The sequence below is a fragment of the Varroa destructor genome, unplaced genomic scaffold (genome assembly GCF_002443255.2).
Source record: "Varroa destructor unplaced genomic scaffold, Vdes_3.0 BEIS01000005.1, whole genome shotgun sequence".
Taxonomy (NCBI): Eukaryota; Metazoa; Arthropoda; class Arachnida; order Mesostigmata; family Varroidae; genus Varroa; species Varroa destructor.
In genome coordinates, this window is record NW_019211458.1 from 3,447,283 (window position 1) to 3,466,689 (window position 19,407).

The 19,407-nt window shown below is 38.8% G+C and overlaps 1 long non-coding RNA gene across 8 annotated transcripts; it reads left to right on the plus strand.

The window, feature by feature from the left end:
• Nucleotides 1–767: 767 nt before the first annotated feature.
• Nucleotides 768–14,382, plus strand: LOC111251656 (uncharacterized). Of its 8 annotated transcripts, none has more exons than XR_015328937.1 (5): nt 768–2,605; nt 4,308–4,407; nt 6,054–6,152; nt 7,188–7,331; nt 12,655–14,382. It is a non-coding gene; the product is annotated as an uncharacterized LOC111251656 (long non-coding RNA). The 8 variants fall into 8 exon arrangements; XR_015328935.1 differs by having other exon boundaries at nt 7,188–7,259; XR_015328936.1 differs by lacking the exon at nt 12,655–14,382 and adding an exon at nt 7,821–9,283.
• Nucleotides 14,383–19,407: the final 5,025 nt, after the last annotated feature.

The window sequence follows — 19,407 nt, forward strand, 5'->3', positions numbered from 1 at the left end:
TTTTTATATTTTTGGATTTAGTCATTAAGTGGTTTTTGACAAAATTACCTAAAGTTAATGACAAATCTCATCTAATTTTTTTAAGTGCGCGAACATTTTTTCAGGAGGTACTTCAATTTCCTTATAGGAATGACGTAATGTTAATTTAGTTAATTTTGATAATGGTTGATGAAACCCGAAGCATCTCGGCATAAGTTGCATATTTTTGATTGGATAAGTACTTTTTCCCAGGTGGTGCAATTAACTTAAATAGGAAACAGATTAAATACAGCAGGGTATCGAACTTACGTAAAGGGTTAGGTGCAATACAAATGATATATTAGAACACGTTGATGAAATAACTGCGACATGACAGCAGGACGATTGAAGCCCACTTTGCTGGTTGGGATTTTCCGCCATTTCCGGAGTTCGTTTTTGAAATAGCCTTTGCCAAAGGACTTTTAGTCGGAATCCTTTATACATGTTTATTAAAAGTTGCGGGGACTGATTTAAACTGTATTTTTTAAATAATTTCTTTTTTCTGAGTGACAATCTAGATAGAAGTCTATCTAGAAACGCTATTTTTGGCACATTCAGAACCTTGCGCCGAAACAAATTTCAGTTTGAAAGTTGACAACGTCATTTGAGGTGTAAAAAACCAATTATCCTTAAATGCTTTGCGTATGGGTTTCGTTGCTACCAATCGATAGAGCTAGGTAGATGTTTTCATACCTAAAATAAATCTCTTGGCGTGAAAAGAGTCAGAAATGCGATTGATTGTACCAATTTTAGTTGCGGTAAAAGGTGTTCCCACATGATTCTTTGAACGAATTTCTAAAAATGTCATATAAAGCGGCTGAAGTAGAATTTATTTTCTTTCGGCGAAAATCGCTAAGATATTCAAAGGCAAATTTTCACATAAGGTAGCCGTTTCTTGGCGCTAGTCAATAGATTTTGATAAACTGAGTAAAATTCAACATAAAATGGACAACAAAAGAAGAAAAAACATTACAATAACTATTTCCCTTATGTGGTCATGGGGATAAACATCTGTTCCGAGGGTTTTTGAAACGATTTTTTTGAACGAATTTCTAATAGATATCCATTTTAAAAGTTGAAATGGTTTGCATGAAAAACATTTTACTAAAACGGATTTTGACAAACATATTTTCTAGAGAGATTTCCTGAGGGAAGGGCCAACATATCTAAAAAATCGTCTTAGCGCGCCATTTCTAGACGCCAACCGTTAGATCTTAGCCATGAGTTAAAATGCAATACATGTTTGTTTTATCGTTGAAGTAGATATTTAAACATTAAAACCGAATGTGGCATAATTTTGTTAGCTAAAAAGTATGCACTTGGGAGACTTCGTAGCGTGGGTATTAATATGGAAACATAAGGTGATTACTTATATTTATAATAAACTGCTCGTTTATTTTGATTTCTGTGAAAGTGGAACTTTCATTCTCAGCTTATAGATATTTCGTGACTTGATTTTCTAGCAAATATTAGAACCGTCTGAACAGAACAGTTATAATGGCCATCATGCTATTATTTAGAACGATTTTTGAGGAATTGAGCAAAGCTTTTTCTAGATTCATAATACCTAATGTAAAACGTGAACACAGAATAAAAGAGGACTATGCGATGTAAGAAGAATAGCGCAGGTATTCCGAGGTCTCCGAGACGCCAACGTTGAAAGTACGACCGAATCTCGTGAAACGTCAGAACTAATAAAATACATCATACAGAATAGAATCAGGAACTTCGCATCAATAGCTTAATCAAGAAACGTCATCAACTACGGTTTGGTACGTAGCACACTGGAGCGCGACAAAATCAGGACACGGGTCCTATCACCAAATTATTATTTTCAAGTTGAAGTAATATAAAATCTATTGTCCAAGAAGACGAGGTTTAGAGTTTCGGCAAATACTGGAGTAGTGTAATCTATATAGCGCATTAGCCTCTGAGCTGTAAAAATAATCTTTGTTACTAACAACCCACTTTTATAGCCTACAATATTATAAAGCCGGCGCATATATTATAGAATCGTATGTTTCTAGTACACTCGAACAAAATTGTCGCCGATCAAGCAGGGCAGCTGTTCCTCAGTTTTTCTTTGCTGGCTCGCGTACTTGCTCACCGAGACGGTGGAAATTATGTTGTCGCTTTATAGGCCTCCTAGTGAGTGCCACAATAAGCCATAACAATAATCAGTGTCCTTTCGATGACGCCTGAAGCAATACCAAACAGATGGTCCCGAAAGCCTGTCATATGTAGAGCCCGGCTGTTGATGGATAAAGCCTCGTTTTCTTTCTCTTTGCTAAGAAAATATTATGGAGCGTATGTGATATTGTATGGTTATTGGCAAGGATCACCGAAGACCCTTGTACCGAGTCACACTTTTCTGTAATCTAACTCATATCTAATTTAGCTCTAACAGACCAGAACCACAACAGAAGGTTGATCTGAGAATGTACAAAAAAAAAAAAACAAAAGAAGTCTGCAAATGGAATTTTCACATGTTCTAAACAATGGGAAAATATATAGGTTAAGGAGAGGAGGGAATTTACTGCTGGACAATGCGCAGGAAGGAAATCAATCATGCTTATACACGATACGGGTAAGTAGATGATGATATATTGCGAGATGCGTGTTCGTTATTAATATTACTATTGTTAGTAGAATTACTGATATAACGTAAATAGCACATAATACATATGCTTCGTTTCATTACGGACGTCTAATATTTGTGACGAAATAACAGAGTAATCACAGATCCGTAAAGGTGTGTGCGTTACAAGAAAGCTTGTTTTTAGCTCATTTTTTCCTTAAAACGTCATAAGCATGAGCAGGTTAACAGGGCCACTTTATGTCATACATGTATAGAGAAGCTTATATGCGTAGAAAACATTAAGGAAACTGTATTTGCTTAAATAAGGCTCCTTACTAGCCTTACTAGATACCAAGTAGCAGTGGCACACATGGTACTTTTTCCATATTTACTACAAGTGTATTACGTATTGAATTTGTGGAAATATGGTTCTTTTTTCTCATTTTTATCATTCAGGTCAAGTTCTTCGTACAAGTTATTGTCTTTCGCGGCGCCATCAAATCGCATCAAGTTAGGCGAATTTTTCTTTTTATGCTCTCTGTAAACAGACCGGTCGCTATTTGTCTGACATTGTGCCTAAAATTTTCAACGAACAGCGCGGCAGATTATACAGGCAGATGCAGTCTCGTATTAGTATGATAATTAGGTTTTCCGTTATCTTTAGGAATTAACGAGACAACAAAATCTTTGCATTGAGGTGGTAGCTTTGTGGATCCTCGCCAGGGGAACTAATATGAAAACGTTCAACCTATGTAGGCGTACTAAGGCAATGTTTTCCAAAGCGTGTACAATTTCTCCAACTGTAAATTCCCTCTGGGCTAGGTCCTCCTGCTTCGTGATGGCTTCTTTGTTCGTCATAGTGATTCACGTAGCTTAGCGAGATATAGTGTCGCACAACGCCGTTGCTTCGAGTCGTTACTCAAAGCAATTCGACTGACTGGACAAGCCTCTAGCTGCGCTGTTCGAGTAGACATATCAGAAGCAGTCGTTCCCTTCATCTATGAGACGGAATCCCAACTGTTTAAGGTTTACCTCTTGCATTGTTGAGTTCACGTCTCTTACTTCTTATTGCTGAGTTTTCGACTGCCAGTGAAGACTTTAACTGTTGAAATTTGATCAGGCGTTTAAAATCTAGGTTTATCTACGCATCAGTTAAAGAAAGGCTTACGAAAAGATGTGACCCGCAATAGAACTTCTATCGAGCTAATAAATCTCAACATTTCATTTAGCCAATCACGGCAACAGGAAACGTTTAAGCGAACGTCTGCCTGAACGGAGAAACGGTTCCTTTTCTGGCATGCCCATTATGCCAAGACTGGGTGCTGATATTGCCTTGCCCTTGACCGAAGCCCAAAATAGATTTGTAGTAAAGTTAAACCACCGTGCTTGTTTTAGCTACGAACACACCTTCGGCACTAAGTGTTATGCTCATAAGACAAAGCAGAACGGGCTTCGCAGATTTAGCGAGTCATTTAAATTTAATATAGAGTAGTATGGACACATTTGTATTACACGTTTCTTACATAGCGCTGTAAACCAGAGAGTTAAAATGTCTGTGGGTCCGTACATACGGGTAAAAGTAACCTAGAAATTTAGTGTATTTAGTGCTTGAAGATACAACAAGCGGAAAATACGCATTGCCTTGCATTTTTCGTTGTGGCCTTAGAAGTGTAATTCGTATTTTTATGTGTTACTGTGCGGTGTTTCATAGGACAGAAAGCAATCACATAGTACTTGGTTTGGAGCTACCCAATTCGTAAAGCGAGGAACACGCGTTGCATACGGGATTCCGATTTACTACGTGGGACAAGGTAAAGCGTGCCTTAGGCAAGCCAGAAAGTGCTTCACCTCCTAGAAGGAAGCGCTGAGGTCAGTTATGCGGTGTTGTATCTACTTTGCATAATACCTCAGTTAGCTTTCAGGCTGCCGCTATACACTGATTCACTATCCTACAGCTTCTCGCTTCCCATAGGTACAAAAGCGAGAACCCTAGACGAAAAAGGTTATACCGCTGGCTAATGGAACCATCCTGCTGACACAATGCAATTATAATCACATCGTTTGTAATGTTGTTACGTCTATCTATCTATCTAAGTCAGACCTCGCTACGGAAGCGAGGTGCGCAAACCTCGTTTCTACGTTCATTACTGAATACAATAATATCCCTAAGAGCGCAACGCACAAATATAACCATCTTGAAAAATTCCTTCATCGATTCTCATGCACGTAGCAATCTTAGTTTTCTTTCGTGGCTGTTTGAGGGCTAAACAAAGTGGTGCAGTACCGTGATAAAATTTCATCTTCACTATAATATAAGGAAGAGTTAGAAGGGCCTCCTGGTTCAGGTTAACAAACGCGTTAGACTAGTATTTATGTTTAGACAGGCCAGCAACGCTTCGGTAAAACCAATGACCACCTGTTCTATCCATTATGACTACGAAATCAAATGCTATATCTTAGTAAGTTTAATGTTTTGATGGATACGCGAACCTTTCAACTGTTTAAGTATCTCATAAGTACAGTTAGTGTCACTTAAAACAGCTGGTGTTTCATAAAGGACGATTTTAATGGTGTTTTTTGTACTATTGCAAGTGAAAATACAGGTGAGTCCATCACCAAAATGTTGTAAAGAAAATCCTAATCAGTGTCTTATGAGTAACTGCTAAGTACTTTGTTCTACCCCACAAGGGTTCAACAATCAAGCGGTTTAAGTTTTTATATTTCAGCCTTTTCAAGCATTTCTCGAATTCTTCCAAGGAAATGTTGACAAAGCATTTTCGTTTGTTTATGTAATTGTTAATACTGACAAAATGCCATTGAGGTAGTACGTTTTTATACATAACTTGATAAGATTATCGCCGTATTCACGTAAAGTTTCAATATTACATTCAACTATACGCCATAAATGTTACTTAGTGTTTTGTGTAGTAGCTTTTGGTACTTTTTACGTAAAGTGCAAGTAAAGGTTGCAGAAGTAACCCCGAAGTAATTAATTAGTATTAAACAATTTAATATACATTCTGATCTGCACAGCTCAATTTTCGCAAAATTCCGGGTGGGCCTTCCGCTAGTTTCAGGACATATTCCGATGTATAGGCTACTAGTCCGTACATCATATGTCGTGAGAGTGAAAAAAAACAATATATGTCTTGCATAGGGCAAAAAAGTTTACCGGAACCTTGAACAAGATCAAAAAGTATAGACAACATTTCATGATCGTTCCTGAGAAAAAAGTTGGTTATTATTATTATTATATAAAAATATTATTAATGTACTTATAGATACATACATATTGTTCTACGCTAACTAATGGAGAGATTTTCCTTGCCGTATTGAACTACAGGTATCCATGTTAGGGCAAACAGAGCATTAAGGCATACATATTCAACTAGCTAGATGATCCGAAGTGTTCGTTAAATAACGACGGTCGTACTAATCGCATGCCTACGATTTACAGGTTTCAGTGCGGGCATTTTTATTACGGGAAATTACGCATAGGACCAACCCTGTTGGATCTATAATCTATGCTGAAAGCGAGGATTAACTAAAAGCGAAAGTAAGTAGAGCCGGATAAATAGGTCAAAATTCAGCAAGTGCTTGTGCTTCCCTCGTGAGAGGTTAAAGGAAAGAAAACCACTGCACTATAAAATGCATGCAGTTGAAATCCTAACCTAAACCTTATTGTAAAGTCATCCTTTGACAAACTACGATGGTATTCTGTCCCCGTAATGGTATAGTGGTACCATGTTTGTCTACCAAATTTAGGCTTACGTGAGTTTAACTAAATTGGACAGCGGATTTAAGCTCGCCACGTGTCACGCAGAAAGAAGACGAACGTTTCAATTAATACCTAATTTATGCAATACTGAACGTAACATCCGGAAGATCTCTTTAACAATAAACATATCCTTATTTTTCTCTCTTCTCAGAATGTTATAGATATTTTAATTTATAATTGATTCGATGCATTATTTAACATTCGTAGACAATGCATACCTGAGCACGCAGGGCAAAACCATTTTCTATTTAAAGCTGATGGCCGTATCAGCAGTTTCATAAGTGTAACATTTATAATCGATCAGGGAACGGTATTCTCGATCTGTTATTTCGCAGTACCCTATTTTCGGGTGTGCACCCATCGCTATACATAGCTACTGGTAAATAAATACAAATTGGTAAACGAGAAATTCTATGCAGACCGCTGTTCCAAGCCCAATTCCAGCTCGAACAACGCCAATTTAATGATAAACCTATAGGGTTTTGTATAGCACCGATCTATGGTATGTAGGCATCTGCAAAGACCGTTTCAGGCCTAGTACTGTTTAGCACTCGGCATAATCAACACGGAAGCCGCGTAGCTGAAGTAACTGAACAACAGATCGTACTTTATGATCAGCTCAATGTCGTTTGTAGAGGTATTATTGAGCAAATTATAGTACGATACCATAGAGGCTATTGTTCAACTGACTCGAAATTTAGGCATCAGCTGACAAACACCGTCTCATCAAGTATGTCTATCACGGAATTAGATAAACTCGTATGAAATAATGTTTATATTCTTGCTGAACCTAAAGGCAATACATTGTTGCAGATTACTTGTCCATCTGAGCTGGCCCGAAAGATCTACCACGCCCTTATAAAGGAATTATTTCAGAAGAATAAGGTACTATAAGCTTGTGTTTGTCGATCTCACGCAATATAGCGACGGGCCCTAGTCCACAAACCAACTTGTTGGGTATGCTCATCTTAAAAGTATCCTGCATGCTTGCCAACTCGCTATCGCATGTCTTAGAGTGAGCGCTATTGTCTCTCTAAAGTTCCTCAGGGACTAAGCCCCGCATGGCATACATGCCTGCCTGACCACTCAGGGAACCGCTATATATGTACATATAGTATTTCAAATATTGATAGCTTCGTGCCGTATGCCGTAAACCGCGGTTATGCAGCTTGTAATATTAAGGCGATAATGTTCTAGGCGGTCTACTGTATCTTCACAAGTGCACAGAAGGCCGAGAGCGGAAGGCAAAAACTACGTATCTCTCACTAATGTGCCTATATAATAAATACAAGAACCATAAAATTATTATATTACACCATTATACTAAGATAATGGTGTAATTTAATTAAATAGATGAGCATGGTTACGGCGGCGATAACCTTCACTCAAGGAGCTACGCTAATCAATATAACTGAGGCAGTACATTTTGTTTCTGGTATTGCACAGATCTGAACAGATATAAAGGGCAGTGATCGGCTTGTACTTTAAGAAATTGGTGTTGGAGGAACGTTGCGTTACATCCCGAGTCCGTAAATGCGCTGAAAAAGTTGGATAGCGCCAGTTAAAACGCAAGAAGACAGATGGAAATTAGTACACAAAAGCAGATTTGCTACATAAATGAGACAAAGATTCTGGTCTATGTTTCCGGCATGGGAAAGATGCCATTCTAATAAAAACTTACCGACTAAGTATTCATCTGCATCTTAAAAGTTAGCCGCCTTCCTGCTTAAGACATCAAGAGATTTCCGACGACTATTCTTTACGTATTCAAACACATTTCCTGGTCGGCTGTGAAGCTGAAACAAAGACTACACATTACAACATAATATAAAAAATACGTCCGCAGGATGTTCTACGTCGCAGTCATTGGAAGGTAAATGTATTCGTGTCTAACCGGGCGGTTCAAGTTTAAACGAGGAAACTAATAATGCCATTCTCGTAATTTTACGCTAATAGTGACAATAGTTGTTAACAAGTAGCATGTACACACGGTAAAATGGGGACCCCATCATCTGATGTGGTTGTTGACTGCCTTCAAAAACGCTAACGACACAATTGGATAGGTCTGTCTCTCCGTTTTGTACACAATGTATTTGCGCTCGAACACCCATTAAAGTGTCGTCTTATGACTCTTCTGAACCACCGAAGGACGGATAGCTTTTTGTTAACGTATAATAGCGATGCTGAATGGAAAACGTACGTTTCCGTTCTAAGAGGTAAAGCTCAGGGACCGGCAACAGGCGAACGTTCGTCGGTAAAAATCTAAAGGCAGAGATTGCAGGCTGGAAGCTCAGACTGCTGTTGTTAGACACGTCATTGGAGTCAGTACAAATGGAAACACTAATGAGCTGACCATTTCTGTCTTTGTACGCGTTTCCGTTTGCATGACTATGTGATGGGTGTGTGCGAGCGTATTATCAGCGTGTTGCTTGTTTCTACAAGTGTCTGAGCTGGACGCAAGAAAACGGTAGAATATTTGGCCCGTTCCGCCGTTGGCCGTATGCGACTTGTCACCTTTTCGCTGATACTGACGAGCGGATAAGCAATGTGCACTACAGGCATCGGCCATCGCAAGGCCATGCCTTATGCCGGAAAATCTAGCGTTCTTAATAACGTGTATTGATAGTACTCGTATCCTTCTATATGATGTTTGTCAGTATTTCTGTCAAAGACCTGCCATTCATTACTTTCGTTTAGGTTGCGTGTTAGCTAGGACCCCTCTCACACCAAAATTTTTTTGTTCTTCTGCATATATATAACAATAAAATCTTCCGGGACCGTTTTTAAATAAGAATAACATTTGTAATCAATGCGTGAACTTTCTCTTTCATTTCGATTTTACAATGGATTAGTGTAGCCTCTATGAGTGGAAGCTTTAGAAAGAGCTATAGCATATATATTTCTTACGTTTTAAACTATTAAACATTTGTCATGAAGAATCCACGACATCATACATTTGAGTATGAGGACAAAAAACCATCGATATTTTTCTTTTTTTTTTGTTCGACGTATGTCAACAAGTGTTTAGGATTTATTTAGGAGCCATCTATTTAAACATTATTCTATGCATTTGACGGGCACACCTGGTGGCCAATTTCTGCATACGCAGCTCTCTTTATTCACCTTAGCTATAATAAGACGGTAAATTAGGTTAAGCGCACAGGATCACGCTATACTATGACATCCTAAAAAATGTTTCATAGCTAGCTAAAAACCTTTTGAAGTAATCTGGCTTGCCATCCATCCCTCTGGGATTGGTGTGCCGCTGTACACTGTGCACGTAATAGTATTCTCGGGGTTCGCATACCATGTTCCCTCGGGTATGATAGCTGATCAAGCCGCTTGTATTGATTAATATCATGATTCTTATTGTGCTCGCATATATTACTTCTCCGAATCACGCACAATCACAGCGCAATATTCGAAAGTGTTTGTCGATATTTATCGGCTGCATCGCGTCTTCGTGACACAAATCGATTCAGAGGGGTATGAACATTCCGCTTTTTTCCTTCTCCTTCGTAAGCAGTAAACACAGCCTTCTCTTCCTCCTTGTCGTCGAAGTTCTACGTCTGCAAAGATCGGACTGCTGCAAGCGGCAATAGTGCTTTGTTCCTTACGCATCCGAGGCCGTTCCCTTACCGCTAGCTGAGTTTGCTATCTTCATCTTCTTTCTTTCCTACGCACTGCAGCACTCGCTTTATCGTTTTCTCTGTTCTTGCCTGTTCGGGTCCTTTTTAACCTTCATTCAGGACGTCTGTAACTATTCCTTTGGCTGCCTTTTACAGAAGTTCCCGACAGCTCATGCTGCTAAGGCTGACGTACGCGTTTACGGCGCAGCCTAAATACGTTACTTCTCCAATTGATGTCAATGAGAATTTTCGATTATGCTTTCTGAGTAATCGTACCATCAAGTGTTTTTCTATTATTTGACGTTATTGCTGCGCGATGCTTATTAACGCATTAGAAATTACATACTTTCTTTCTTTGTCCGCTTGCAGCAATTTCCTAGCAGACGCATGTGTACAGGGATATTGAACCAGATGTCTTTGTATAATAGATGAGAGAAGATCAAGAATCGTGTGATGTTCCATTACTCATTTGCAACAAAAAAAAAGAACGCTTATAACATTAATTTAAAAAGATGCCTTCCGTTATCGCTTGTATAAACATTTTCTAGTCCCTATTTCATGGTGTTTCACTTCGCGTAATTCTTGCTGGATCCTAAACGTAGTTTATAGTTAGACGTCAATTACAAAGCAGGCTTGCTAGCTTAAAAATCACGAACTTCGGATACATCACGACGTTATTTATATTCAATCTGAGCTGCTTTCAAGCAGGCACCATTTCCTTAGGCAGCTATGTTCGTTCTTTGTCATGGAGCGAGAGAACGCATCACAATGCCCGTTGCCTTTGCTCAACAAAAATTAATTTAACTGTAGAAAAGAGAAAGACGACGCTAAAAATAGCGGCTTTCATATGCACCAGGGATGGTGGATAGGTATGTAAACTGAGATTTTTTATTTGCATAGCATTGGTCAGGGTTCAATTTTACACTCTAAAATTATGAAGTCACGATGTCGATTCTTTTACATCGTTAAGAAATGAGCGCAAGTGGCTCCTAAACATTGTTGAGTCCCTTCGATGTATTGCCGGGTCAATATGGCATGCCTATACGATTCGATCTTGTCAAACGTAGCTTAGTAGTCAAAGTAGATGCAATCTATAGGCTATATAGGATAGGCGCGCCTAACATTTCGAACTCGACAACTTCATTAGGTACGGCTGACTTCTGCTGTTTCGTTTGATATAAATAAACAGCTTGACTCTAAATTGACTGTACATTTATTCATTTTATCAAGGCAAATAAGCATCTTCCACGATGATCTAAGCGATTATGTTGCGCAACTGATGAAGGTGTGATATGTCGTGAATCTGGGAAAACTTTTCTGCTAAGTTTAAAATTAACTGTATACTCAATAACTCTATAGGCTTTAAGTACATTTGTTAAGTATTCAAACGTAGCTATGTTTGGCGGAATGCCAGTGAAGGGTTGCCATCTTCCATAAGTTACGACTGGGATAATTATAGAATAATAGGTACATTCTGGTAATATTCTTCTATATAAAAACCGCGCATATACGCAAGAGCTAACTGAGTAGACTTTTGTTTCTATCCCAACTGTAAACCTACTCCTTCGGCCAGTAACGCTACGTTATCAAAAACTCTAAGCCTACTTCTGCCGCTTCCCATACATCATAAATTAAATGACGAATTATGAAAATTACAAAGCATTGGATGGGGGAAAACTGGGCCCGTCGTGTTGATAGGTCCCAAATTTCATGTTCTGTCCGTTCTTATAAGTGCAGAGGCCAGCAAAATCCAGTATCCAAGTGCTGCTTACAAACGAGATAGGTTCTAGAATAGAGAGATGCATGTACTTTATGAAGAAGCTACAGTATTTTACGTCACTTAGCATACAATTTTTTTCTAAATCTTTGAAACGTTCTAATTCAATCGAAATAATAAATAGTTTATTGCTGCAATAGTTTATATGAAATTGATTAAACAACGAAGCCAACAATCTGTTATGCATTAAATTAAAAAACAAACAAAAGCTGTTATGCCTTTTCTTCAGTGAGACTTAATTTCTCTGATCAAAACTTTCCTCCTCTCGACAAATTCAATGCCTCTAGTAACAACGGTTTGGTACGCACCTGTTGCACGTCTACTGCAACATCAGAGAGAGAGAGAGATTTTGATTCACTCACCTCTATATACTATTATTAATGTAGCAAAGTAACGTGGTAAAACAGGTGCATGCAATACTTCGGTGTCAATACGTTATCCACAGGCAATTCTAGTGATTCACCAAGTTGACACAATTGTCATGTGGCTGTTTACCGGTCTGACGTTACGTTTACGTACTTGAACTTGAGTTTGCACCCGGTTAACTTGAACTACGTTAAATGTTTTACTATCGCAAAATATAGGATGACCATGTTTAACAGAGTGTAGCGCTTATACGTGACGCGGAAACGGATGAGTGAATGTTTAAGCTTGGCTGCTTGTAGCCATAATTAAATGGAATACATTATTTAGTCGCGATATTTTCATTTATATAATAAGGAGACAAAAATTAGTTAAATACAAATAAATGCAGATACGTGATAGTGTTTGTACTGCCCGGAACACACCTGACTATTGTTACCGCTTTTTTGGCGTTTGAGATTAACAAGTTTCTATCGAGCGGCGTAATAACACGATAGATTTTTGCTTACAGCATCATAACATTGGATCACGGCGCAAATTGGACACGGACAAAATCGATACTGTTTTACAACAAGGACAAACTGCCGACACACGAGTGGATAACGTCTGGCATCGTTGAAAATATTTGTGGAATAAGCTAGGCTTATAGAGATTCCAAAGTTTGCAGTTCCGTAACAACATAAAACTAACTAAATAGACCAAGAAAAAGATCGAGATGTTTTTAAGAGGTTAACTTCTTCTGCAATTCGACAATTTTTCAGAACTCTGAACTCATAGCGTAAAGCAATATCGGCTTTCGCAGTTATTTGGTTTTAAATTTCGTCCCATTAACCAATACATTGCAATTGTTGACGGAACAATAACTCACTCATCCACTAGCTTGATCAATCCATATCAACCATCTCTCCGCGATTTCGGAGGGTATTGGGGTAGCCTAAAGTACATTTATAAAGAAGAAAATCTCTAGCTTGACTGAGATTCAACAGAAACTTCAGATATCCTCAAGTGTCTTAGCTCTGAGATGATAACAGAGACAATCATATTATCCTGTTAATTTTAGGCCCTCACTCTCAAGCTTATTTAGAAATCTGATACTCATTTAAACACTGAGGATCAGTCTTTCTTTTGCTTTGTCAGATAGCAACAACTTTCTAAGCGGACGCAGTTAAGAGACAGCACCCGTATCCGCAGTTCAAGGAGTCACTTACTCAAGCTCTATAACGAGCATACATAGCATGTGTATTTAGAAAGCAAACTTTAATGGGCTGCTAAATAAAAAAGGTTTTAAGAAATGGACGATACTCCGGATGTTGGAGACAGCAGTGTTGAAGTTTTCTGCTAATTAGGAGAGGCGATTCAGAGAGAAGCTAGTTACTAAAATATCCAGCTGCTCGTATTTACCAGAAAACAATTTTAAAACGATAATAGCGTTTTTACAAACGTAGTTTCTGTTTGCTCGGTACGTACACTTGCTACTATCTAAAAAAAGACGAAAAAATCGGATCAAAAATGTTACCATGACAACTCGGTCACCCTGATGCACAGAAAGAAAAGAGATGTATTGCCTAAGATGGCGTCCGATAGCACTATTATTGCATAGCTGGCATTAGATATAACAAGGACATAAGTTGCCCTCGTAAAATGATAAGCAGAGATGATCTTTAAAACAACGGGTCTAAATGCACACTGTCAACTGTGCCTAGATGGAACGCCTCTGTTCAATTTTATGACAAGCGTCTGCATACAAATTATTGAGCTTTGAGATACGGACTAACTTGAAGTTTGATGAATACGCAGTAGCAGTATGTTTCAAGATAAGTTTTGTGACAATTTAGAGAAATGATCGTTTGGAAGTTTAGAGGGTGATCGACTTCCGGAAGCAAATGCACTCTTCATAGTACCCTTGGATGTACTGACGCGTTTTATGCGGTCCGTTATTAAAGCTGCACAGAAGATCTTTGCTTAGTATTTACGATGTCATTTTAAAATTATATACTACGAATTACCTTTAACAATACGATGATAATTATTAGTCTAGCTTGCCGTCAATAGAAGTGGTTTGGTAATTTTCATGTGCCTTTCAAACTTTATGCATTTAAACTCGATCATGACAGAATGAGTCCTTCTAAATTTCGTCAACAAGGTTTTGTATTCGAATAAAACTGTCACGCTTTCGGGCCAGGTAAATAATATCTGGGGGTACAGTTTACCCCGTCAGTAAAATACCTTGAAAACGCTTTCCAAATTGCAATATGCATTTACTATAGATGTGGTTGTTTGAACGACTAAGTCTTTAGCTGAAAAACCAGTGGTCACTGCCTCAAAGATCCATAATTACACTATCATATAATCTCCTTGCTTGATATAGCATTCCGTGGCGCATCCTTATCCCCTTCCTCCGCCCCTCCCTTTAGAATTGTCTGAAAAACCTTTGTGCACTTTTGCCCCATGCGGCTTATGACCCATTACGAGCCCGACATTATATTTACCAGACGTTATGTTGACCAGTTTAATCACACATTTCAACAAGCTCAGCAGCACGCAAGAAAGTGCGGAACAATCATGAAAAAGAGGATCAGCTCCGGAAGTGTCCGACCTATAAGTACATATCTCACATAATCAAGGTTTTGAACTCTAGGATACAGCAGGCGCATCGGCAAAATCTTTCATATTCTCCTGTTAATAAGAAAAACAGGTACATTTGCTCCAACTAGTACGAGTTATTGTCTACTGCTGAGGGCATTTGAGGAGATAGGTGGATATCAGGCGAACTTGTTTCACCCTTAACATATTGACTAATCAAATAACAAATCGCAAAATATCGCTGAAGCTTGAATGTTTTCTTCCACCTTCAGAAGAATCCGTGCTAGATCCAAGCAATGCATATACAGATTAAATCCAATTTGGTGCTCAGATTTGTAATAATACCAATTACAATACAACACCTAGCTGGAATAGCTTTATTATTCTAATGTTTTGACCTAAAATACAAATTTCAATCGTTTCTATGCGTGCTAGCTAAGTGACACCACAATAGTTAGAGTTAATATTAAAAAATCAGTTGTAAAGGTCGCAAACAGACCTTTTAGAGGACTTAATTTAGGCGAACAATCACAGTTAACAACGGTATAATATACGTTTAACTCTAGCTACCACGCTATAACGCAAACTCTAATCTGAAACAGTTTACAAAGCATTCTGCGTAGTTATGAATCTCGTCATACCTTTTACGATTATAACTAGTCGTTTTCGGTCGTAAAAAGAAGAGAAGAAATGTGCTCCGAGAATTTTACGGATGAACTGAAAAAAAAATGTCTAATTATATGGATAACCACCGGAGCGCCTATGTTAGGACAATGGTGGACGGAATAAGAGGACTGTCGAAGCTATGAGAGCCAAATTAGCTACGTACTTTGCAAGCGGACTATTCCTTTTCACAAGAAAACGAGAAAAAACATTAGCCTAACGCGCTCATTTTCAAGGGTCATAAACTATAATAACCCGTCTAATTGAGTCTCGTACTTATGACAGCTCCGTTCTTGCTGACCTCGAGGGAAAAAAGCAGAGACCTTTATTTCGCTTGGAAATATACATGCCATTCAGTTTTTGCAAGTCGTTATGTGTTGTATAATAAACAAAACCGTATAGTAAAGACGAAGGACTTGAGCATAATTCGGGCGCACGGGTACTGTCGACGTCAATTTGAAACAACCTAGAATGCAATCAGGAATGCCCAAAAACATGCCTATAAAATAGGATTGCTGCTTGTCAGTTACTTTGGCTAATAGTTATTCTTTACTAGTAGCAGGAAGCATCCACGTACAAATACTTTTCCTTTTTGTGGGTGCTATAGCTGGAGAAATGTGACGGTGCTCCTGTAGCTGCAGGACGTTCATATCATGCTCAGAACCTTTCATTTAGAAGGCTGGAATGTCGCCAGATAAAAGCTGACTTAAATGAAATGCTCAGACAGCTCCTCTTCGTTATTAACAGCTACAAATCCTAACAATGTCAACAAATCCCAAGAAAGGTCATACCCACAGTAAAAGTATGAATAAAAACGGGAAAAGAACTGAAATTTTCCAAAAATACTATTCCCATTCGGGCAAGAATGTCTCAAGCGTTTTTAAAGGTTGAGAACTCTTTCAAAGATTAGCTCTAAAAGGTCCAAGTAAATTTTTTGCCAATCGTAGCAAATAATGTACGGGTCTATTATGATTCATACATTGACTAATTGCTCTGTTTCAAATTGTCGGAAAATAAGAGACTTCAAATAATCAGTTAAATGTTCTTAGATATGCACTGTATTAGTAAGAGCTAATAACGTAAAATATTTCCATTTTTGCACCACGAACTTCGTTAGTATTGCATCAGGCAACTGGCCTTCAGCCAACTCCAAGACACAAACAATTCATTAGGTACTTAAAAGGCTAGGTCCTAGTACCTAAGTTCTCGCTTAAATGCCTCCAAGGTATGCCTTTTTAGAAGTTGTGCAAAGGCGACAATGTAGTGCAATTGTCGTCACATCCTCGTAACCTAAATATTGCAGAAACCTAGTGGAAGATCGGTTATCTAATCGTTTTGCACTCCTAAAACGCTCGACTCATGTGCAATCAATTGAGTGTACATCAATGAACACTTGTTTGTCTACCTAACTGCGACTATAATTAACGAATGTTTATACATATTTTCTTCCTTTCAAAGCTTCTGTCATCATGGTGTAGGTATACGTAATGGCAACAACAAAGAAGCTATCTATTGCTTTATGATTGCTTGCGCAGCGCACGGGGGACCATCTACAAAAATAAGTCGTTTACGTTGTCTCGTCTGCTTGTACGCTTGAAAACCGTTTGCCGATACGTTTGAAAGTCTATTTATAAATGATGTTAGATTTATCGAGAATCGATGCTCTCTTTTTTTAGGCCAGCGCATTTTGCATACGCATTTGCAACTTTGTCAGGCTTTGAACAATGAAGCGTGATATACAAAATTGGGTCTTTTGAAACAAGCTAGCATAAGATCCCGTTAAAACAGCATGTTGCTCAAACAGCTAGATCGTTCACGTGTGTTTTTTGGAATAGCTAGTACGGCAACTTTTAAGTCTCTGCCAATAGAGTACACAGGATTGAAATGTCCGTGTCCAAAATGTAGAATGGCGCATTTTTCAACCGATAATTTCAAATCTAACCTATTAATCCGCCTTAAAAGCTTTCTTAGCTCTTCTTTCCTTTTTCAAAGCAATAGTAAACCGCTTTGCCTTTGTCGACTTTTGCTTAGATCATGTGCAGCAGTAAGTATTTGTACGAGGGTAATATATGCGGGGAGTATGGAATGCATATTTCTTCGAACGCCGATCTGAAGTCAAAATACAACATGTTGAATTACTGCGACATATTGGTGAATTTTGCCCATTCGTAGAAATTTTCCCAATAACTACTGATCGGTCCTTTATCTCGGCCAGCTGAGCACGAGAGATCGATCCTTGCTCATTAGCGTTTGTGTATACGGCTGCATAAATGGTGCTTTCTAGTTTGCATGCTACCGCAGGTAGCGATAGTGTCCCTTTGTCAATCTCATCGTTCGTATCGGTTACACTATGGCGCTTCGAAATTTATCTAGCATTTCTCTCTCGATAAGTCGCCTGAAAACTCGAAGGAGGGGGATACAAACTAGGATTCTAAGCCTTTTAAATATATTTGACGGAAGTCTGAGTCGGAATGGACGCATTAGTTTTCGACTGCAGTTTCTTCAGACGTTCGAGTATCCTTACTGCGCTGACATCCACATCATGGGCAATAGAAAGCAGAGGGTACTCGGAACGCAGTGGAGGTTACGCTACGGCCATTCGTCGTTCGATGGATGTGTAAATAAGAAGAAAGTGATACTTCGCGTCCACCTGAGCGTCTAATAAATCTTCATGCATCTTGAGTCACTGTTACGAATATAAGGATGAAGTCACTGCTTCGTAGAATGCCACGTTCTGTAGTTACTAGTTGTCTTCAGATCGGTTTTTTTTTCTTTCTGTGATCACTCCTTTTCAGATATGAGCACGGTTAGGATATGCATTAAATAGCCCATAACCGCACGTTCCTCTAGAGTGTTCGTCGACTTTTCATACATTTTCTGTGCGTATCCTCGCAGTAGTTAAGAAACATTTCTCAACATCGTTTCCCTTTTGGGTTTTTCGAGAATAGTTTTGCTTATCATGTGTAAGGCCAGAGAGCAATGAGGTTGGGCTGAGAAGCACCTTGACCTCCAACGCTGAGTTATCGAAGAGCTTTAATAAACTCTATCTATGTATATTAAACTATACCTGAGAAACTGAGGACCATTGTTTGCGTGAATTTTTCCGCACTTACTCATGCTAAGCGTGATCCAGTCGATACGCGACAGGTTTAAATCGCCTGAAGTAACTCTAGCATTTTCGCATTATTATATTATTGTGTTTAGTTCTCCGGCTGCTGTCAGCATGCGGTTCATGAGGTCACTAGCTCTACTTGTAGGTAAGAAGTAGACCGATACGAGCTATATCACTGTGTGGGAGTGTGATGCTAAAAGCAGCCAAAAAAAAAAGATCTCAAAACACAGTATTCAATTTCGTACAAGTATACTAAACCCTCTACTACACGATATTCTGTTTTCCTAGACTTTCAACGACCCATTGCAGTTTAGTTCAGCTGAAGCTACTTTTTCATAGAAAAGCCATATATCTGTTATTGTAACGATGCTTTAGTTTTAAAAGTTGCTGGAGAGCTTCTAGAGCCCCATTCTTACGGAGAAGACGTGTGGGAAACCAAACGCAATTAAGGTCCATATGTATGGAAGACGTATTAGGCTGTCACAAGCAAATTCAGAGAACTTTTGGGCTAGTGGGACTAGAGTGACGATTTTTTAATATTTATTCGAAGTTCTCCCGTCTACATGTTTGCTTTACTTATCCCACCGTTCTGGCAGCACTTTCATTCGCGTTCCGGTATGCAATCCCTCTATATATGGCTTCTCGAAGTAAATCTATAGTGAAACATGCTTGCCTAACAGTTGCCCCTTTTAGAGCAACGAAGGCCCCGTTATCAGGTGCACGTAGATCAGGAGAATCAGCGGGTTGAAATCACCGTTGGATAATTGTATGCTCAACTTAAAAGTAATTGAGGCGTGGCGATGAGGTCTGGCATTGTCATCAACTGACTAGACTGCGTGCCTTCAATTCGCGTGCCAACAACCCATGAGTCTCTTGAGGGACTCGAGATAGCAGGCTGCATTCATT